The sequence below is a fragment of the Passer domesticus genome, chromosome W (assembly GCF_036417665.1).
Source record: "Passer domesticus isolate bPasDom1 chromosome W, bPasDom1.hap1, whole genome shotgun sequence".
In the NCBI taxonomy this organism is placed as follows: Eukaryota; Metazoa; Chordata; class Aves; order Passeriformes; family Passeridae; genus Passer; species Passer domesticus.
The window spans coordinates 17,634,083-17,657,658 of NC_087511.1; the positions used below are offsets into that span (position 1 = coordinate 17,634,083).

Below are 23,576 nucleotides of genomic sequence, written 5' to 3' on the forward strand. Positions count from 1 at the left end.
GAATCATATATGAGATATATGAATATGCAACAGGTTATTGCTTTTAAGGGTTAATCCTTTGTTAGCGAGCTATGCTTTCAAGAGGAAAGCATCCAAACATTTGTAATTCTTTGCTTTTATTGTCCTTTATTGTCCTAACCCTGATTGTCCAAATTCTTATTGCTCTAATTTGTATTACTATTTTTATAACCATTTTATTAATATTAAAATTTCAAAACAAGTGATTGGCGTTTTTCACACTCTCCTTGGTTACTTTCTTACTCATAGCTATTGAGATATGGGCTGTATATTCTCCTGTCAGTGTTGTAATAACAAAATTCACAGACATAGCACTTTGGGGTTAGTATTGAAAAACTGGGGGGGACCTAAGCAGTGGGAAGTCATTGTATTCTAAATCCAAACTTATTAGAATCTCAGAAAAGATCTGGCCAACTTATGAACTCGACGACGATGAGACTTGGCCAAAATTCGGTAGTTTTGATAAGAGATTAATATCAAGTCTGATCTCCTGTATACACAAGGATAAAAATTTTGATGAATTAGAATATGGTAGGCTTTTTATGGTATTAGCAAACCCCAATAGCAAACAAAAAGGACGAGCATATATTGGTCTTAAAGGAGAAAGATGGAAAAAGTTAAAAAGAGCTGATATTGAATGTAAAAACAAGGAGGAGGCGGAGTTAGACCTCATCGCCCCTGATTTGAGGGCAGGGCCAACCCCGGCCACGCTCGCAGCGGGCTCGGGCCTGGGTCCAGGAGGGGCCCCTCCACCCCCGCAGCTGCCCCCGCCAGCGCCGCCGGTGCTGCTGGTGCCGCCGCCATCTGAGCAAGGAGGGGCATGGGGGGGCATGCCCCTGGCAGGGTTCCAGCCAGTGAAGGAGGATGATGGAGGGCTTTGGTAGCTGTCACTGCCGCTGATGTCATGGCCATCCGCTCCAGCTAATCCCCCCTCCCTTCTTCACTCGCTCCTGGTGGGGCGGGGGGAGGAGACAGCCAGAGTGTGCAGCCCACGGCACCGCCCCTAGGGGAGAAGCCGAGGGGCAGAGCCTTCTGCCGCAAAGGCAGAGAGGGGCCTTCCCATAAAGGGGGAGTGGCACCTCTTCGGCTCTCAGGCCTGTGAGTTTCCATAGAAATCCCGAACGCCGGGGAGCTGCCTCAGATGACGTCATCGATGGGCGCAGGTGCACAGCCCGGGTTCAGCGACGCAGTAAGTCATGCATGGCACTTCCTACGATCGGGACTAGTCAAAGTAGATTATTTGCTACGGCAGAGTCAACAGAGTCAGACAGCTCTTTCTCGAGTGGCTCGGAGGAGGATGAGATTATTGCTGCCCTGAACAGGCAAAGGAGGGGCAAGAGAGTGGGAAAAGCCATCAAATAATGTAGCCTGATTGCCAAACATACTAGGTCAAAAAGGGAAAAAGGAAAAGAACCAGTTTTGCAAGCCCTGTTACGGCAGGCACTTGTCAACCAGGAGCCAATATACGTAAAGGTTCCATACTCCCTTATCAAGTTAGAGCAGTGGAAAACTACTGTGAGGAAATATAAAGAGGACCCAGATAAGGTGGCAAAATTATTAGAACAGGCTATTAACTCACAAAGTCCAGACTGGGCTGATCTCAAGTCTGTGTTAGACACATTACTTGATGCCACTGAGAGATGAATAGTCAATAAGATGATTACAACGTCAGTTGAGGCAAGCATTGCAAACAGGTTGCTTCAAGGCACTGTCACACAGATATTCCCCCTAGAAAATCATTGGTGGGATCCAAATATCCCATAACATATGGTGAGGTTAAAACGATATCAAAGCTTCATGGTATACGGATTGAAACACAGTGTCCCTAAAGCTATAAATTGGTCAAATGTTTATGAAATAGGCAAAATTATGATGAATCACCCACTGATTTTTAATACAGGTTAAGAGAAACTGCCATCAAATATACAGATTTAGATCCTGAATCAGCTAATGGTAAAGCACATCTAGTTCTTTTGTTTATGGGTTGGGCTTCAAATGATATAAGAAGAAAGCTGCAAAAGATAGAGGTAATTCAAGACATAGATAAATTGCTAGAGGTTGCCTGGAAAGTGTTTTGAGACAGGGGTCCAACTGAAAGAGTTAAATTCCAACCTAGTAAGAAGGCAACTCTGGAAAAGTCATCCAAGAGAACTTCCCCAGCGGAGAAAGATGAGTGTGCATATTGTAAGAAGTGGGGACATTGGAAGAATGACTGTGCAGCATTGAAAGAAAAATCCTCAGTTCCCCAACTCCCAGTAGTACAAACCTCAAGTAGTTCAAGTTCTGAGTGATGGGGACCAAAGGCTACGCCCCCAGTGGAACCTTCAGTTATAGCTAAGCTGGGGAAAGATGACATTGAGTTTTTAGTAGATACTGGAGCAGCATATTCTGTGTTAAATACCTTAAAAGGGAAACTGAGTCACAATACTGTACATGCTGTTAGAGTGACCAAGGTAAGCAAAACATGTCCTTTCTTCCAACCTTTAAAATTTAAACTGGGGAATCATTGGGTAACCCATCAATTCCTCTATATGCCTAACTCCCCTAAACCATTGCTGGGGAGGGATTTGCTTAGAAAAATTGGAAGCAGAAATGAAATTCAAAAAGGGGAAGGGTGTACAATTTGAAAATCCTGAATCTAAATTTGTCCAAATTACTGCACTTTTTATACAGGAAAAATGTGGTGAAATTCCCATTGAAATTGAGAATGCAGTAAATCCACTAGTGTGGGCCAGTGATATCCCAGGAAGATCCAAACAAACAGAATTGAGTGAGCATTGCACTCAAACCAGAAACTAGACCTGTAAGGCAAAAACCATACCCTTTGAAATTAGACAACCATAAGGGACTGCTATCTGTAATTGAAAAATTCTTATAACATGGTTTGTTAGTGCAATTTGAGTCCAAATTTAACACCCCCATTTTAGCTGTTAAGAAAGCAGATGGTAAGAGTCACTAAATTCCTTCCCACATTCAGTAGTGAACCGAGGTTGGTCGTAACCTTCCTTTTGCTGTTAATGTATTTGAAAAAAACATTTTTTATTATCCTTCACAAATGTTGCCAAGTTAAGTTTGAACTGAGCTTTGGCCTCTCTAATTTTTTCCTACATGCCCTAGCAACCCCCTTAAATATTTCTTGAGATACCTGACTCTCCTTCCAAAGATGATACATTCTCTGTTTATTCCTAAGTTCCTTCAAAACCTCCTTGCCCATCCAGGCTGGACATTTGCCTTGTTGACTCATCTTTTGGCACACAGGGACAGTCTGTTCCTGTGCCCTCAAGATCTCTCTTTTGAAGCATGCCCACCCTTCCTGGACTCCTTTGTTTTTTAGGGCTGCTTCCCAAGGAACTCTCTGATAAAGTCTCCGAAATAGGCCAAAGTCTGCCCTCCGGAAGTCTAATGTAAAATTCTTATTGATACTTCTTATTTCACCAAATATCGAGAACTATATTCATTATCACTATGCCCCAAACAGACTCCAACCACCACATCTCCCACCAACCCATCTCTATTTGTAAACAACAGGTCTAACATAGTCCCTTCTCTGGTGGGCTCACTCACCAGCTGAGACAAAAAGTTGTCCTCCACACACTCTAGGAACATCCTTGAATGCCTCTTTTCTGCTGTATTAAGTTCCCAGCAGATGTCTGGTAGGTTAAAGCCACCTAAAAGAACAAGGACTTGTGATCCTGAAACATCCTCCAGCTGCTTGTAGAATAAGTTGTCCACCTCTTCTTCCTGGTTGGGTGGTTGATAACAGACTCCCAGCAGGATGCCAGCCTTGTTGGCCTTCCCCTTAATTCTTACCCATAGGCATTCAACTTCATAGTCATTAGTTTCAATACCCATGGCATCAAAAGCCTCCCTTATATAAAGGGCATCCATCATTAACAGTTCATCAGAAATGGCAAACAGGGCGGTAGAATACACAGTTTGGTTACACCCACATAGTGCTAAACTGGCACCCTACCCTTTGTAACTAGGACACATACTCATCTCCCACAGATAATTGTGTAGCCCTTTCTTCCCTGGTCTTGCATTGCCTTATGTTCCTCTACTTTGTCTTGCCTTGACTTCCATAGCCCTTTCTTGTCTTGCCCTACCCCTCCCCGGTGTCCTGCCTTGCCTTGCCTTCACCTTCATTTGCTTCCCTTCTACCTTGCTTTCTTCTACCTTGCCTTGGATACCTATCCCCCACCAAGACCTTAATATGCCTTTCTTGCCTGGCCTTGCCTTGCCTACCCTGCATCTGACTTGACTTCCCTTGCCTGCTCCAACCTTGCATTGCCTTACTGACCCATCCCTGCCTTGCCTTTTCCTTCCTATACCTCCCTTGCCTTGCATTGTGTTGCATACCCATCCCTCACCTTGACTTCCCTTCCTCTCTCATTTCTGGCCTTGCCCTGCCTTGCCTACCTTTCCTTTCCCTTGCTTTCTTTGCATACCACTCTCTTGCCTTGCCTAGCCTTTCCTTGCCTTGCCTAAAATGTCTAAAACTCCCTTGCCTTGCCCTGCCATTCATTGCCTACCACTCCATTGCCTTGCACTGCAAACACACCCCTTGCGTTGCTCTGCCCTGCCTACCCATGTCTTGCTTTTCATCACCTTGCATATCCATCCCCTCCCTTGCCTTGTCTATCTTACCCCACACCTTGCATTGCTTTACCAAGCCCTCCATGTCCTTACCTTGCTTTTCCTACAATTCCATTGCCTTGCATTGCCTTGTTCACTCATCCCCCACCTTGATGTCCCTTTTCTCCTGGTCTTGCCTTGCCTGCTCCACCTATGACTCTCATTGCCTTGCCTTGCAAACCCACCCCTTGACTTGCCTAGCCCTGCCTACCCCTCCCTTCCTTTGCATTGCCTTTCATACCCATCCCCTGCATTGACCAGCCTACTCCTTTCATGTCTTGGCTTCCTCCCCTTTGACTTGTCTTACCTTTCCTACCTGTCCCTTGCCTTGCCTTACTGGCCCTTCCATGTTCTTGCCTTGCCCTGCCTGCCCATCCCTTGCCTTGTATTACCTTGTATACCCATTCCCTGCCTTGACTTGCCTGCCCATTTCTTGCCTGGCCCTTCTTGTCCCTGCCTGGCCTACCTTTCACTGCACTTACCTTCCTCAGCCCTGCTTTGCCTACAACTTCTGAGCCTCCTCTTGCCTACCACTCTTGCCTTGCTTTGCTTCCCACTCACTGGTTTTGCCTTGCCTTCCCTACCGCTCCCTTTACTTGCCTAGAATTGTCTACACTTCGATTGCATTGCCTTGCCTGCATGGAAGGCAAGGCAAAGGAACAGTAGGCAAGGCAAAGCAAAGCAAGGAAGTGGTAGGCAAGGGAAGGCAAAGCAATGGTTGGCTAGGAAAAACTAGGCAATGGTACTTAAGGCAAGGCAAGGCCAAGTGACTCAGAGTGCCTTTCCTTGGGAAGCAAAGGATGTAGTTCCAGTGTTGGTGGAACAGATTATAAGGTACCATGGGGAGGTAAACTCCAGTGAGACATTTCTGTCCTGGCACCTTTTGTGTAGGAGCAATTCTTGGACATATCAATATTGGAGGTAGTACCCAACTTTTGGTTGGTAAGTTCCTGAATGAGGATGACAATGCTTTTCCATGGGAAGGAAAGCACATAGCCCCAGTGTTTCATGTCACTACAATAAGATCCCCAGTGGAGGTAAAGGTTGGCAGGATCATTCTGTCCTGGTATATTTGGTGTGGAAGCATTCCTGGACTTGTACAATTATGGAGTTGGTATCCATATTTTGAAGGTGCTCTCCTAAAATATTCAATTTGGCATGTCATTTCTGCTTTTCAGAGGTGGTCTTCTGAAATTTTTGGCAGTACATTTATTTTGGGCAACGTAAGCAGCTATGCTCAGTCTTGGTGTGCAGCTGATATAGTGCCCAGGGGTGGTAATGTCCAGTAACAGTGTTCTGGTATCTTTGTATGGGATTGTCCTGGTTCAGGGCAAATTTGGGAGAGAACCCCCAAAGGAGCTCCTCTAGAAAAGCTGATTTAATTGGCCCCTCCCCCCAACCAGTTTGGGAGAAAATATCTCCTTGGAGAAAAGTGGAAAGAAACCTGTTTATTAAACAATAGAACCCAATCAATATTAAACAATAAAACCTCTTGCTGCTCCAAAAGAGATGGCAAACTCAGAAAAGTCCCCTCCCTGGGTTGCAGCTTGGCTCACTCAGTCTCTTATCAGTCCCTCCGGCATTGGAAATGCCGTGGCCCAGGCCTGGCCCGGTGGGCCACAGGTGCGAGCTGCCGGTGCTCTTCTGGGTGTTCAGTCCAGAGCAGGTTTAAACAGGTCCAAAGAAAGAGAAAAACCACAGTCCAAGGAATCTCTCTGCCTCAGCTAGCTAAAAAGTAACTAAAAGCAAAGGAGAGCTCTGTCCCGCCATCTGCAGACAACACAGTCCAGGAGGAGGAATGTGGAGGAATGAGTGCAGTTTCTGAAAACAAGCTATGTGCTTCTTCCTCCTCCTTCACTCTCAGAACCAATCTTAAAGGTACAAAACTTATTTCTGGGCTAAACAGACAAATGGGGATACGAGCATAATAAAGTCACCCCAGGACACATGCAAAGAAGAATAACTATTATTGTGAACAGTTCTTTAGGCACAGAAGAGGCATAATTTAAAGTATGTTTTCATCTGCATCAGTCTCTGGTTTTGCAGTGGTTTCCAGACCAGAAGCTTTCTTTACTCTGGAGTAGTGAATCCAGGGTCCTTTGCTAGCAACTTTGACTGTGGTGAGGGTGGTCAGCAGAACTTGGAATGGTCCTCTCCACTTAGCTTCTAGAGGATTGCTGTCTACTTAATGCAGACCCAGTCCCCAGGTTGGAAAGGATGTGCAGGCATGTCCAATCCTATAGGTCTAGATAACACAATGTAAGTCTGGAGCTTCTGCAAAGTGGAACCTAAAGCCATTATATTTCTGCAAATCAAGTTTCCCCTTCATGTGAATTTCACCTGGAATATGTGGAATCTGATATGGTCTGTCATACAGTATTTCATAGGGACTGATGTTATCCCTCCACCTCAGTTGCATGCGGATTCTCAGTAAAGCTATAGGCAAGGCCTGAACCTATGTGATGGATGTTTCCTGACAAATTTTGCTAATTTGTGCTTTGAGAGTTCCATTCATGCATTCAACTTTACCACTCGCTTGGGGTCTATAAGGTGTATGCAGATCTCAAGTAATTTCCAAAATCCGACAAACTTCTTTAACCACTGTTGCAACAAAGTGTGGCCCCTATTGGAATTTACTAATATTACTGAACGGGACCGCCTTGGTCTGTCTGGCCTCAGATGCTGACCCAATCGTGGCACCTGTGGTGTTTTACACCCCAGAGACACTCTGGCTAGCTATGAACATGTGGAGACAAGTCCAGGCATGTCCCGAGCTCCAGTGCTTATGGCTGGAGCTTGCTGTTGAAGAGGGTCACTCCTCAGGCCTTCCTGAGCTGGAGAAACCCTTTAAGGCGATGGTGAAGGAGGAGGGGGTCCTGATGGAGAGTTTTTAATCCAGAGTTTTTATTTTGGGCCGCATGGCCTCTGAATTCTGCAACAACTCCAACAGAACTCCTGACCACGTGGTGTGCTTGCCCTTTTACCTGGGGAGAGGGGAAGGGGAGGGAACACAGGGACCACCAACCAGGTATGGGGGTAGGGGGTCTCAGGTGAGAGGGACACCTGGGTGGGCCAATGGTCCCCCAGGGGGTGGAGAGCATCCTTTAAACCTGCCAATCACTTGATGCTCCCCTTGGAATTTCTGGGTTGATAGACACTGCCCAGCAGGGGTCAAGTGTGGGGAAAGGAGAGGTGATCGATACACCACCTGGGGAAGGAAACTTCAGGGGAAGAACTGGGGAAACTGAGGCACACCATGACAACACACCGCAACAGGCCCCCTATCTGATGACATCCCCAAGGGAACCCCAAACCTTGGAATTATATGACTGAGCAAAACTTTCACCACTTCCTTGGCTGTGTTAGTGCAACAGGGGAAAGCTTCTGGCAATCCACTGAAGGTAAAAACTAATACCAGTATGTACTGGTATCCCTCTTTGGGTGGTAACTGCAAAATCTATCTGCCAGTAATCTCCAGGAAGATTCCCTGCTTTTGTTACTCCTAATGTTACGAATAAAAAGTTATCTATTTTTTTTAAGGTTGCAGAGTTAAAACAAGTTAGTCCAGTGCTGTTAAGTTAGCTTAATTGTTAAGAGTTCTTCTTCAATTACCTGTTAATGGTTGGTGATTAACCATTGTCACCCTGATGCTTGCCAGGGAGGGACACCCCTGCAGGTACCAGGAGAATGGAAGTGGCATCAGAGCTAGGATGCAGATGAGAAACACATTGCACCAATTTTTGCAGTTTTCCAGGAAAACCCCTAAAAAAATTGCGAGCCAACATAGAACTAAGTGACCTAAGTGATGTCTAAGGATGGGAGCGTAGTCCAGTGCCTACTTGGATCCTTTTTGCTTCTCACCCTAACCTGAAAAGATGTTGACTAGAGAGAGGATCCGAGGTGTTGAACCGAAAAGGTGGAATCTCCTAATCTCTCGTGAGGACGGAATCCCCAGCTCTGCCTGCAGACCAGCGGACAAAGCTGCATCACCCTCCTCCTCCGTGCCACTCCTGGGAGCACCGGCAGTGTGGGCGCGACCCGTCGATTTCTCCCCACCTGAGCTGATTCTTTTTAATAAAGGCATTAAAAATGAGAAAGATCTCTTGCCCATTTATTTCACCTAACACAACTTTTTTTTCTCCTACCATATTTTAGGGTGAACTCTGACAAATCAATCTCTTTTTGTGGAATTACTGCAAGAATACCTTTTTCTGCAATTCCTCTTGCTGGTTCATCAGCAAAGCGATTTCCCAATTCTGGAGCAGTTTTCCCTTTTTGGTGAACTCTACAGTGCATTATACCTACTTCTGTGGGATTTTTAATGCTCTCTAAGAGGGTGAGTATTTGTTCAGCGTGCTTGATTTGATTACCTTGAGCGTTCAGAAGTCCTCTCTCCTTCCAGATGGCTCCATGAGTGTGGACAACACTAAATGCATATTTAGAGTCAGTCCATATATTTACCTTCTTTCCTTCGCTCAGGTCTAGGGCTCTCATCAGTGCAATCAGTTCGGCTTTCTGTGATGACACATCTGCTGATAGGGCCTTTGCCTCGATCACCTTGTCTTATGTAGTCACTGCATAACCTGTCATCCTTTTGCCATTTTTCATGAAGCTGCTTCCATCTGTAAAAAGCTCACAATCTGGATTTTCCAGGGGCATGTCTTTCAGGTCTGGTCAGCTGGAATAGACCTCTTCAATTGTCTGCAAACAATCATGTTCAGGCTCATTGTCAATTAAGGTGGAGGACAAAAACATGGCAGGATTAACAACAGAAGTTGTTTATGCTCTTGGGCCTGTAACTTGATCCCAAGCTAGAAAATTAATTGTTTTGTCTGGCTACTCTGTGAAGAGGGCTTACCATCCCTTAATATGAAGCTCAGAACTACACACTAAAGCAGCACAGAATCTGAAAAATATAAAAACTAAAACGTAAGGCATCACTAGAACAAAAATCCAGCACTGGCCTTCATGTTCACCTTGAAGCATATAAAACACTAAACACGCTGGTGCTATTCACTTTGCTTCTCAGCTCTATGTGCTATAACATTCTCTCAAGCTCATGACGTGCAAAGCTGAACTGCTTCCAGCTACAACTGTCTCAAAGAACTGTGCAGGACACATAGCTTTCACTGACCTTCCTGACATTTTAAAGCTTCCATTTGCAACACAATCATGTACTACTCACTTTCTCCTTACAACGTAAAAGGTGCAAATACACCATAATGGCCTGCACTTTCACTCACTTTCAGTCTTGCATAGGTCCAGATTGTGGTGGTTTGTTGAAAAGCTTGGAGATTGAAGGACTAATTCAGCAACTGTTTCTGTCCTGGCACATTTGTCTGAGCAAGGCATAGATGGATACTTTGGACTTTGTGAGACTGAAAGTGTATGATGGTACATATAGCTGAGGAAAAATCATGCAGAGCACACTGGGATGTGTACAGTATACATGCTGAAAAGGCAAAGGTGAATGCTGTTGGTGAGCTTTGGTTCTTAACCTGTGGTATGGTAGAAGCTGTGGGCAGTTTTAAGGTTTGAAAGTGGAATCTGAAGGAGTGAAAAAATGTGATGTTCCATATGGCTTAGAAGGAAGGTGCATAGCTCCCATGTGAGTTGTAAGTTGTTGAAATGCTGCCACTAGAAAGAAATACCTAGCAACTGCTTCTGTTCTGGCATATCTTTGTAAGCAGAGGTACATGGACACGTTGGTCACTACAAAATTCAAAGTGCATGACACTACCTGTAACTGAGCAGGAAATTGCAGAGCACAATAGTGTGACTGCAGTTCATATCCTGCAAGAGGAAGGAGGACTGCTGCTTGATTGTGAAGCAAATACAAGTTTCCACACATAAAGGGCAAGGTCAAAGCAAGCTTCTTGTCCTGGAACATTTATCTGTATGAGATTGTATTTGTTTTGATTTAGGGCAAGTTTGGGAGATAATTTTTAAAGGGGCTTCTTTATAAAAGCAGATTTAATTGCTTTTCTTTTTTCTAATTTGTTCGGGAGAAAATATTTCTTTGGAGAAAAAGTGGAAAGAAACTTGTTTATTAAACAATAGAACCTAAACAATATTAAACAATAAAACTTCTTATTGTTCTAAAAAAAGTAAATTTAGAACAGTCTTTTTTCTGGGTTGCAGCTCGGCTCACTCAGTCTTTGATCAGTCTCTCTGGTGCTGGAAATGCCGCGGCCCAGGCCCGGCCAGGGGGGCTACAGGTGGAGCTGTCGGTGCTCTTCTGGGTGTTCAGTCTAGAGCAGGCTTGAACAGGTCCAAGAAAAAAGGAAAAAAATTACAGTCTAGGGAACTTCTTTGCCTCATTTAGCTAAAACTAACTAAAAGCAAAAAAAAAAAAAAAAAGGGAAAAAGGAGCTCTGTCCGGCTGTCTGTCCATCTGCAGACAATGCAGTCCAGGAGCAAGAATGTGGAGGAGTGAGAGCAGTCTGAAAACAAACTGCCTGCTTCTTCCCTCCCCTCTTCACTGTCTGGAAGACAGTCTTAACGGTGTTAAACTTATTATTCCGTATAAACAGAACAAGACGATTGGGGATAAAAGCATCATATAGTCAACCCAGGACAGAGATGTAGCTGGAAACTTTTCAGTTTAGATTCAGACTGCAAGAGTGACAGAATGTGATGGTATGTAGAGCTGTGAAGCTAAGTGCATGGCACTGGTGTTGTAGGCAAGGCAGGGCAGAGGAAGGTAAGTCCAGTGATAGGTAGGCAAGGCAAGTCAAAGGTGGGGTAGGCAAGTCAAGGCAAGGACAAGTGATTTGCAGAAAAAAAAAACCTCCACAACTTGTAAAAGTTGCAAAGTTGGTATGATTTATTTCAGTGCTGGACGCATGCTTCCCAAGGACATGTGCACCCCTGAAAATTCCCGAGTCTACTTTATCCCCTAACCTGTTGCATATGCATGAAAGACATATGCATATGTATTAAACTGTCTTATCAATTTTTATGAGCCTGTGCAGTTCTTCAGTCACTTAACCCAGATTCAGTTTCTCTGTCTGCTTCAGCCTCAAGGTCAGTGGGGCCTCTTCTTATCTCTCTTCATCTTGGATGCTTGTATCCCTTTCTAAGTAGCCTTTGTTCTTTCTGCAGGCCTTTTGCGAGCACACAAGTTAACAGACTAAACAAGCAGACTCCAGCTAAATCCAAAATTAGTTTCTACACCAAGTTAAATTTCTAATCCCGTGTCTCACAAGGTCAGGGAAGAAAGGGGTAGGTAAGTCAAAGCAGAGGATGCCTACCTGGGCCTTCTCTTGCCTACCACTCCATTGACTTGACTTGCCATTCCTACCAAACCTTGCATTTCCTTGCCATTCCTGGCCATCCCTTGCCTTGCCTACTTGTGTCTTGCTTTTCATTGCCTTTCATACCTATCCCCCCCCTTTAACTACCTACCCCTTACTTCCCTCACCTTGCCTTGCCTTTCTCTTCTTTGACTTGCCTTGCCTTTCCTAGCAATCTCTTGCCTTTCCTAGCAATCTCTTGCTTTGCTTTACAACCGCCGCTATGTCCTTGCCTTGCTTTGATTTCCAATTCATTACCTACCCTTGCCTTGCCTACTTCTACCTTGCCTTGCTTTCCTATACCCCACCTACACTTTACTACCCCTTTCATTCCTGGCCTTGCCTTACCTTGCCTGCACCTCCTCTGAGTTCCTTTCCCTTGCCTACCCCAACCTTGAATTGTCTTTCTCACCGATCGGCTACTTTGCCTGTCCCTTCCTACTCCTCCCTTGTCTTGCATTACATTGCATTGCATACCTATCCCTCGCCTTGACTTCCCTTTCCCTTTATTTTCTGGCTTTGCCTTACCTGTCCTGCCCTTCCTTTGACTTGCCTGCTGTTGAGTTATGAGTGGGTCTTGGGTCTTCAAAGACACAGGAGCAGTTGTTGGTTGTTGTAAAGTTGTTTATTGCATGAATACATCAGCCTTGAAGGTGAAGAGTTCAGAATATTAAAGTTCATGCTAAAAGCTTTCTGGCATAGAGTCCCGATGTTCCGAGCAGAAGCAGTAGAAGCAGCAGAAGCAGTAGCAGCTAGCAGAAGCTACTACCACTTTTTCTTCTTTTGTTTTTTTGCACCCCAATACAGGGGGATTTTATTAATAAATCATCCAATCAGCTAAAAACACGATTCTAAAACATTCTTCCTACACCTATTCGAGCTTGATTCTAATGTGCGAAAGTAGTGTCGGTTCTTACACAAAATCTACGCATATAGTTCTATCTGTTCACGCAAATAGTTCTATCTGTTCTATCTAGAAATGCAAGCAATGTTCTGCTATGGTTTTGTTATGTCCGGAGCAAAGTTAATTTTGTGAAGGGTACCACTAATGAACTTTAAACTAGGCTTTAGGGCTTTTTACTAGCTAACACAGTCTCTTAAGGCACTTAAGATATATTTCTACTTACTTAAAACTAAAACTTGCACTCCTACTTCATGTCTGTGTGGCTTAATATATTTCAGTTTCTCTAAAGGCTCCAATTCAATCCCTGCATTCCTTTCTCTCTATGAGGGACTCAGAGTAGCTTCTATTTCATGCATTCCAACAGCCTGCCTTGTATATCACTCCCTTGACTTGCCTACCCTTGCCTTGCCTTGAACTGTCTACGACTCCTTTGCTTTGCCTTGCCCGAGCAGTCTGTCAATGGTCCATTAGGGGACCCCTTCACTGAACAGTCCTGCGGGGTTGGAGGGTGGTTCGACTGATTTAATCCAACACACCAACAGCATAAGGGAGACCCCTCAGTGGGTCTTTCCCTTTTGTTTTGCCAGTGCCCATGAAGGACTCACACTAGCAGTTTACAGAATAACACTATTCATTTAAAATCATGACAGGTTAAGGTTCAAGGATTGTCAGTGATAGTATCTGACTGCAAAAATGTATTTGAAGGAATATACAGAAAAGCTGTAATCCCCAATAAAATATTCAGCTCACATACAGTATGATTCTTACCCAATAGGCATCCCTGTGGGGGGCAAGACAGGTTCAGCCCCTTGACTGATCCCAGAAGTTATGGCAGTTGTGATGGAGTCTTCCCTAACTTTCCCCCATTCTTGACTTACTTTTATACTGTTTCTTTGTGTTTAGGTGGAGCTTGAGTGACTCTAGTCATACATACCTTTGTTACTGGTTGCTGTAAAATTATCTCACTTCCTTTTAGAGATACAGTCAAAAAGAATATAGAGAGCATGCCCAGTGAGGGTTGGTTGTACCTCGGAGGTGGGTGACTTTAGGATGGAGGTGTGCAGTAATATTACTATTAGACTTTAATGAACCAAGTTCATATGAAGAGAGAAATTTTGCCACCGTTGCTGGCTCAGCAGCAAGACACCTTCACCTCTCTCCCCTAGTATGTGATTTATCAGCTGCAAAGTACCATTGAGTTCCCCTTCCTGCGAGGATTTCCACAGAGCCTGGACGAGGTGCCTCCACTCTACTCCGCCCTCCATTCTACCCCACTTAGCAGGTGCATGTGTATGGGGAATCATTGTGGAATAGGTTTCAAATCATACCAACTTTGTTTTGCTTTACTGAGGAGGCCAAGCAAGCAAGGCACGGGACAGGAAGTTGTCAGGTGCAGTGATGGGTTGTAGGAATGTGCCCCCTGTTGACAGAGTGACCAAATTATCCTTTGTCTCCTAAAAAAGAAAAAAAGCCCAGAAGTTTCTCTCCTCAATTTGGTAAAAAGACACCTCATAGGACCTTGGGGACTTCACCTCAAACTTAAGGATACCCAATTGGACAGAAGCCAAAAGGTACCGCCTAAGCAATTCACTAGAAAAAGAAGAGAACAAATGAAGTGTTATAAGTAAAAATGAAAATATGCCAAATTATAATAAAAATATAAAAAGAATTTATTTAGTGACCATAATACAGTCCCGACAGCCAACAATCAAACAGACAGCATAACACTCCCAGGAGGTAAGCTGGGTCAATGTGGGAAATGGTCTCTATCTCACCAAGTCCACCTCGTCCACACCGGCTGCTCCGAGGCAGCGGTTCTTATACGATTTATTTTGCCCACGGCAGAGTCCCTTTGTTTCTTTCTGAGTTCTTAATATTCAAGTTGGTTTCTTTCTTCGGTTTGGGCTGCACAAAGCCTTTGTCCGGGAATGGAATAATACACTTCCCCGATTCCCGGAATCTGGCATTCAGATGGAAGGTGTTGATGGCTCTGGTCATCTCAGATAGGTATCTTGTCCGGGCCATCATCTCTTGGGCGTCACGGGGCACATGCTTTCATGAATGCCCATCTCCTGTGCAGCCGAGGTTTCCTTTGCATGTAAATGTTGTGGTGCCTCTCTGCCCATCTGCCACGGTTTCGCCATCCCGAGGATAAAAATTCCTCCCTCTCCCTTTCCCTATATACAATAAGTTCATTTTTAGATATATTGTAAAAATCATAGTCTTTTCTCTTAGAAGTTATAAGCCTGTTCTTATCATGGTTGTATGTCCATTCAGTTACCAGCAAGAAGGGATACCATTATAAATTAGAGATGTTTTTATACATATTCCTTTTATATAATTCTATCTGCATGAATTACTAACTATATCTTTAATAGAAGTAATTGATTTTGTGGGGTGTTTTTACCAGGAGCAAGAACCTCTTGCCCCGGCTCATTTTTTCTCTGTAACGAGCTTTGTTATTTTGCCTTTTATTAAAACTTTTCTGTTTCCAACACTACCTCAGAAGCCATCCTGCTGATTTTCCGACATTGAGGTAGCTGGGCTATCTTGGGTGTGATATGTTTCTCTGAGAGCTCATAAGACCTGGCTCGAGGAGAAAATATATCAATGGGTAGGCAAGGAAAAGATAGGGAGCGATAGGCAATGAAAGGCAAGGTCAGGCAAGAAAGAGGCAGGCAAGTCACAATGAGAGATGGGTAGGAAAGATAAGGCAAGTCAAAGGATGGGAAGGTAGAACAAGGCAAGGCTAGGAAAGAATGGGATAGGAAATTCAAGGCAAGGCTGAATATGAAAGGCAAGGGAGGAATAGTCAGGGCAAGGCAAAGCAAGGGAGTGATATACAAGGCAAGGCAAGGGATGGTCAGGCATGGCAAGGGAATGCAACTTTGGGTAGGCAAGGCAAATGAGGGGTAAGCAAGAGAAATCCAGGAAGTTGTAGGCTAGGAAAAGCAAGGCAGGGGAGAAGAAGGTTTTATGATCTGTCCTAATCACACAGGAGCAAGGAAAAACTGTGAATAAGGCAGGATGAACTGAGGCTCGAAATATTCCCCAAAACAAGATAAAAACTAAACTGGGTTAAATATTGATACCAAAAATTTGATCTATTTTATTTAAAAGAGTCAAAGAGAAAGAAAGAAAGAAAGAAAAGTTTAAAAAAGTTAGAAAAAGCTAAGGTTACTTTAAAAAGCATAGGGTAGCTCACCACCACACTGTTGCTACCTTTTTTGCTACTGAGATGGGGGGGAGTGTTGCCAGGATTTTTAGTGAAAAAGCCTCTGCTAGGATTTTTCCTGTCCTGAGGAGCTGAGGGCCTCAGGAAAGAAATGTAAACAATAACTATCTGCTGCTGTGGAGTGCCACAGGTGAATCTTCCATTGGTCCATGTGGATTGTTTTCAGTCAGTGACCAATCACAGCCACCTGTGCCAAGGCTGTGAGCAGTCACAGGATTTTTGTTATTCATTCCTGTTCTATTCTTGTCTTTGTAGCCTTCTGATTTTCTTCTCTCTGTTCTTTTAGTATAGTTGTAATGTAGTATTTTAGTATAATATATAACATAATAAATCAGCCTTCTGATCAAATGGAGTCAAGCCTCGTGTCCTCGTCCGAGGGGCCCAAGTCAAAGCAAGAGGGGAGGCAAGTAGTTTGTGCTTTTTTTTATTTCTTTCTGCCATTTGAAGCATCTTATCTGCCTTTTCCATTATTGGGAGCAGCTTGGCTGGAATGCAGCAGCCCACCCTCCAAAATGCAGGCGTGGTGCTCGATCCCCGTGGTTGAACCTCAGTCCACAGATGGTGCTCTCACCACAGAATGCAGGAGCCAGGAGAGGGGGAGGTTTCCACAGCTCATTTGTGACTTTGGTCCAAGGATGCAGTATTGGGGGATTTTCCTCAAGCTGGAGGCATCAGCTATCAGCTCCAAGAGGCCCCAGGGTGTCTCGCAGCAGGCGATGGGGGGGGGGGGGGGGGGGGGGGGGGTGAAGGTCAGAGATTCTGCCCTTCTCTTTCTCCTCCACACTTTTGCACAGGTTTTGCCTTCCTTTTTATGGGTCTCAAGGCAGGCTGCTCACAGTCCATTCTGAATGTAGTTTTCAGGTGTTCAAAAGAGATTATGATAAGCAGACATAATGATGAAGCATTTTTTAAGCCCTTCTCTTGTTATCAAGATCTTACAGAAGGTGAGTCAAGTTAACTGACGGGTGGGAAAGTGGGAAAGGCGAGGGAGTGGTAGACAAGGAGAGGTCAGGAAAAGGTAGGCAGTTCAAGGCAAGGCAGGGGAGACAAGAGCAAAGATAGGGAAGGGTAGGCAAGGCAAGGAAAGGCCAGGCAAGGAAGGGGTATGGGAGTCAAGGCAGGGGATTTTTAGGCAAGGCATTGCAAGGCAAGGGGGGGTAGACAGGGCAAGGAAAGGCAAGGGAGGGGTAGGTAAGGAAAGGCAGATCAAAGTAGACGCAGACAAGGCAAAGGAAGGCCAGGAAAGAAAGGGGTAGTATAGTGGGTTGACCTTGGCTGGGTGTCAGGTGCCCACTAAGCCACTCTATCACTCCCCTTCCCTGTGACACAGGAGAGAATAAGATGGAGAACAACCAGCAGGGTGAGATAAAGCAGTTTACTAAGGCAAAGGAAAAAACAGAAAAGCAAAAGTTTGCCAAAGTCAAACTACTGTCATGGTTCAGGGCAAATTTGGGAGAGACCCCCCAAAGGGGCTCCTCTACAAAAGCAGATTCAATTGTCCCCTCCCCCAACTGGTTCGGGAGAAAATACCTCCTTGGAGAAAAGTGGAAAGAAACCTGTTTATTAAACAATAAAACCCAAACAATATTAAACAATAAAACCTCTTGCTGCTCCAAAAGAGATGGCAAACTCAGAAAAGTCCCCTCCCTGGGTTGCAGCTTGGCTCACTCAGTCTCTTATCAGTCCCTCCGGCATTGGAAATGCCGTGGCCCAGGCCCGGCCCAGTGGGCCACAGGTGCGAGCTGCCTATTACTCTCTTGACATGCCTTGCCTTACCTACTGTACTGGGTCGACTATATGATGCTTTTATCCCCAATCATCTTGTTCTGTTTATACTGAATAATAAGTTTTAAACCTTTAAGACTTGTTCCAGAGAATGAAGGGGGGGGGGGGGCGGGGAAGAAGCATGCAGTTTGCTTTCAGACACTGCGCTCACTTCTCCACATTCCCCCTCCTGGACTGTGTTGTCTGCAGATGGACAGACAGCAGGACAGAGCTCTCCTTTGCTTTTAGTTAGTTTCAGCTAGCTGAGGCAGAGAAGTTCCCTGGACTGTGGTTTTTCTTTTTCTTGGACCTGTTCAAACCTGCTCTGGACTGAACACCCAGAAGAGCACCGGCAGCTCGCACCTGTGGCCCACTGGGCCGGGCTTGGGCCACGGCATTTCCAATGCCGGAGGGACTGATAAGAGACTGAGTGAGCCGAGCTGCAACCCAGGGAGGGGACTTTTCTGAGTTTGCCATCTCTTTTGGAGCAGCAAGAGGTTTTATTGTTTAATATTGTTTGGGTTCTATTGTTTAATAAACAGGTTTCTTTCCACTTTTCTCCAAGGAGGTATTTTCTCCCGAACTGGTTGGGGGAGGGGACAATTGAATCTGCTTTTCTAGAGGAGCCCCTTTGGGGGGTCTCTCCCAAATTTGCCCTGAACCAGGACAGCAAGAAAATGCAAGCCATCTGTAGGCAAGGCAAGAGAAGGCTCGGGAGAAGTATACAACGCAAGAAAAAGGAGTCATCAAGGCAAGGCAAGTTAACGGTAGGCAAAGCAAGTTAAGGTAGGGATAGGTAAGGAAAGGCTGGGGAGCGGAAAGCAAGGCTAGGCAAAGAAAGTGAGGTGTAGGAAAGTCAAGGCATGGCATGTGTAAGAAAGGTATGGCATGTGTAAGAAAGGTATGGCATGTGTAAGCAAGGCATGGCAAGGGAGCTTTAGGCAAGACAAGGCAAAGCAAAGGAGGGACAGGTAAAGCAAGGTGAGGGACAGGTAGGCAAAGCAAGGCAAGGCAGGGGTAGGCAAGTTAATGCAAGGCAAGGAAGGGGTAAAGGCAAGGAAAGGGGGTGGAGGCAAGGCAAGTCAAGGTATAGGAGGCAAGGCAAAGGAGGGGTAGGCACAGCAGAGCATGGGAGTGGTAGGCAAGGCAAAGGAGTTAAAAGTAAGGCAAGGTGAGGCACTGAAGGGGAAAGGTGGGGAAGCATGCAAGGCAAAGCAAGGCAAGGCAAAGCAAGGGAGGAGTAGGAAAGGCAGTGCATGGGTACTGAAGGCAAGAAAATTAGTGTCTTTCCTTGGGAAGTAAAGGACACATTTTGGGTGTTTGTGGACAAAATTATAAGGTACCATGGGAAGGCAAACTCCATCAAGGCATTTCTGTCCTGGCACCTTTTGTGTAGGAGAAATTCTTGTATGTATGCAATATTGGATGTGGTATTAAAATTTCAGTGATGGGCTCCCAAAAGAGGATGACAGTGTTTTCACATGGGAAGGACAGCACCTAGCCAGTGTTTCAGGTAAAATAAGCCACCCATCTTTCTTTACTGGGACAATTTGTGTGGGAGCATTCCCTCAATGTGTACAATGACGATGGTAGATAGAGATGAGAAGTGCAAAATACAATTATTTGCTGTGCAGTTGAAGATGAAGCTGGTAACAGCTTTCTCACCCAGAAACAACTTTTGCACCTGTCACTTTTGTGAGCTATATTTTTACCAGATGTTTTCAGTTGTGTAGCTGGACTATGTGAGATCAAAAGTATTAGTATAATTAGGAGGGCATTCATGTTGCTGCTTGAGTCTAGTACAAATAAAAGTTTGCACATGGAAATCTTTCTGTCTTGTTTGAAAGTAGTGGCTAGACATTTTCAACTTTGCATCTACACTTAGGTTGGTTTAATAATGGTACATTTCTTTCTTTTGCAAGTCCATACTGCCATCGTGTGGTATTTATGAACACTGCGACGATAAAAGCCAAGAAGAGCTTTTTGTCTACCATTAGTGTGAGAGCACTTACTGGAGGGGTTTTGTTTTAGGTCTTAGCTCTTCAAGATTGAAAGAACGTAATCCTACATATAGCCTAGTGTTCTAGAGTGACTTTATGATGCTTGGATCCTCAACTGTCTGTTTTGTTTATGCTGGATATTAAGTTCTGCACTTTTAAGACTGGTTCTGAAAGTGAAGGGGGGGGGGGGGGGAAGAAGCATGCCGTTTATTTTCAGAAACTGAAAATCTTTTCCCGAGCCAGTTGGGGGAGGGGCTGCTTGAATCTGCTTTCTAGAGGGACCCCTTTGGAAGTTTCCTCCCAAATTTGCCCTAAATTGGGACAAATAATTCTTTTGGCACCCAGCGCATGGCCCAAAAAAGTAGAAAATATCTGTACTGATTGCATTTTGTTTTCACTTACTCTGTATTGGGATAAAGCAGTCAGTAGCCATGTTGCTTGAATTCATAATGTCTCTCTGGGTGGAGGCCTTCATGTGTCTCTAGTCCCTAAGCCTGTTTGAAGTTTTAATACCTTTCTGGTCCCTAAGCTTATTTTCTTATCTGGAAATAGCTCCAGTATTGTCCCTAACACGTAGTTTTTACAGTAGAGGGACACAGATTAGAATATCTGTTGTGCTGGGCTCAGTGATAATGATTTATAGGGAGTTTACAAAGGTAACGAGTTTGTTCAAGATAGGTATGTTTTATGGTTGCTTCATCCTACCCTGAGTCCTAGTTCCAGTAGCATGTTTTGGGGGTTTATTAGTAATTGCACTCTGTTAGAGGAGGAGCAGGGGATGAGGCTTTTCAGCCTTTCTTTTCCTTCTCCTTTGAATCTGTTACTTCACTTTTGGAGAATGTTGTTAAAGCCTTTAGAGAAATTAAGGTATATTAAGCCATATAGATATGAAGTAGAAGTGTAAGTTATAGTTTTAAGTAAGTAGAAATACATTTTAAGTGCCTTAAGAAACTGTGCTAGCTAGTAAAGGTCCTAAGGCCTAGTTTAAAGTTCAGCAACTTAGTCCTAGACATAAAAAAAACATAGCAGAACCTTGCCACTAGAATAGATAGAATTATTCACATAAACCAGATAAAATTACATGTGCAAATAGATAGAACTATTCACGTAGATAGATAAACTTATTCACGTAAATTTTAAGTAAGAAAACAGATAGTACATTTGCATAAATAGATAATATTATACGTGTCGTTTGTTGACTAAGAACTGATACTATCATACTACTTTCGCACATTAGAATCAAGTTCAGATTGATTTAGAAAGAATGTTTTAGAATTGTGTTTTTAGCTGATTGGATGTTTTATAAATAAAAAGCCCCATAGCGGGGTGCAAGGATTATCATCATCAACAACAGTGACCACCACAACCATGACCGTCAGCAACCACAAGAAGAAGAAGAAGAAGAAGAAGAAGATAATGATGACAACAGAAGAAGAAGAAAAGAAAGAATAAAGAAGGCTGTGGTCCCTGCTGCTGCTCAGAACATCAGACTCGTCCCTGCTGCTTGGGACATTGGACTCTGTACCTAGGAACAACTGTTGCTGCTGCTGCTGCTGTTCCTGCATGGAACTTGGGACTCTATACCAGAGAGCAGCCTTGCAGCTGCTGCTCTTGCTTGGGACTCTATGCCAGAAAGCTTTTGCATGGACTTTAACACCTTGAACTCTTTGCCTTCGAGACTGATGTATTCATGCAGTAAACAACCTTATAGCAACCCACAACTGCTCGTGTCTCTTTGAAGACCCTAGACCCACTAAAGCTCGACACTTGTATACTCTATTGTCTGCTTTTTGCCAGATATGAGCCCTGTGCCTTTAAGTTGGATCTAAGAGAGAAGGGGGGGAAGCGGTGGAATTCTTTTGGCGCCTGAGTTCAAAACAGAGATAAGCCACTCCGTTTTTTTTTCCCAGCTCTGGGTTTTCTTTCTCCAGCGAGAGAGACTGAGCTTTTCTTTGCTTTTTAAGCTAGCTTCTCATTTGTTAGCTGAGACGAGAGGTTTTTTCCTGGGACTGTGGCTTCTTCTTTTTCTTTTTCTTCTTCTTCTTCTGGAACTGTTCAGCTTTTCTGTGGTCTGAAACACCAGAACATTGTCTGGGAGAAGAAAACCTCTGTTCCCGGAGATAAAAGAACTTTTGTTTCTATACTCCTTGGGGATGTCAAATACCAGAAATATGGAATAGCCCTCAAACAGGACAATGGGAATATATCCAGACAGTTCACTGGTGTCTAGACTGGGGAGGGAGTCCAGGCCTCCCAGAGGACGCCTTACAGGTCAGTATAAAATATTCTGATTTAATAAGGTCAAGGCAAAAAGATCCAAGGGCAAAGTGGAATTGCACAAAAATATTCACTTGTACTAGTAGGAATCTTGAGGTACAGTGGCTCATGACTGTGGCGCAGGTTCTAATTATTGGGATGTGTTTGTATAAATGATTCTACCTTTCTTAATGACACGTGGTTTCACCTAATAAACAATGAGACTTGGAGAGATATAGACTGTCAGCAGGACATGATAAAATCATTAAGACCCACAGTATGGGTGGGAAGTAATGGAATTTGGACTACACATTTGCCCTTGGTAGAGTCAAGAGCACAATGGACACTGGGAGTATTAACATTATGCCCCTTGTGGAAGGAGTCACCATTGGGAACCTGACTATGGGGAAAAGTTAAACATGATGAAACTTGGAAACACCCCTGTAAAGGAACCATAGTGGGATGGATTTTAGAATCCATCTTTACTCTGCAAATATCCACCTTCAGGAACAGGCTGGCCATACACAATTTGACTCTACAAATGGCAACTTTAGCAAATGCAACTCAATTGAGGTTTACTGAAATAAATGAACAATTGCAAGCCATGACTAAAATGACCTTACAAAACAGATTGGCTTTAGACCTATTGCTGTTACATGGAGTATGTGGTTATTTGAATTTAAACAATACTTGTTGTGTGCACATTCCAAATGTGACTGCTAAATTGGATGATCAGATAGAGAGAGATAAAATTGGTTGTTGTATATAGCAGAGAATTAATGGCAGAATTAGAACGTAACTGGTTAAACAATATATTTAAAGGATTTGGATTTTCTCTGACTGGTTGGGTGGCCTCACTTTTACAAAGTATAATTGTGATCATAGTAATAATTGTGATTATGATGCTTGCTTTAAGCTGCATAAAAAACATGACTGCTAATGCAACACGAGGAACTTATATGATGTTAGTAAAAAAGCAAAGTGAGGCTTATGAAGGCTTGAAGGGAAGACAAGCTTCACAAGTCTCAAGGGGCGGTGGGAGGAATGTTGCCAGATGAAAAATTTTCTGCACCTGGTGGGCTAACACAATGCTTATATTTCAAAAACCACTGATCTATGGAACTGCACAATGCCCATTGTGTAAGAAGGAGAACTGGAAAGCAACCAGCCCAGTTGTGCCAACTTTTACCAGTTCACTGGGCAGTCAGGTATGACTTTGGGGTCGCCAACCACCAGGACCCACCAAAGAGACCCCCAGGACAGAAAAACACGTGTAAAGGGGAGGGAACATATGTTAATTATTTTGGGGAAATTATTATATGTATGTTTATTCTTGGAAAATCAAAGAATATGTATGTAAAACAGAGTATAGAAGCAGGAGTTTTTCTGTACCCATCATGCACAATATTTCAGAGGAAATATTCCCTCATTCATACAGCCAAATAAAGAATGCCTACTTCTTAATGTTA

At 44.0% G+C, this 23,576-nt stretch overlaps 1 long non-coding RNA gene across 1 annotated transcript; it reads left to right on the forward strand.

The window, feature by feature from the left end:
- The first annotated feature begins 817 nt into the window (after positions 1-817).
- On the forward strand, positions 818-23,576 carry LOC135289174 (uncharacterized). Its single transcript, XR_010351969.1, has 4 exons — positions 818-1,207; positions 8,809-8,989; positions 11,758-16,490; positions 21,166-23,576. It is a non-coding gene; the product is annotated as an uncharacterized LOC135289174 (long non-coding RNA).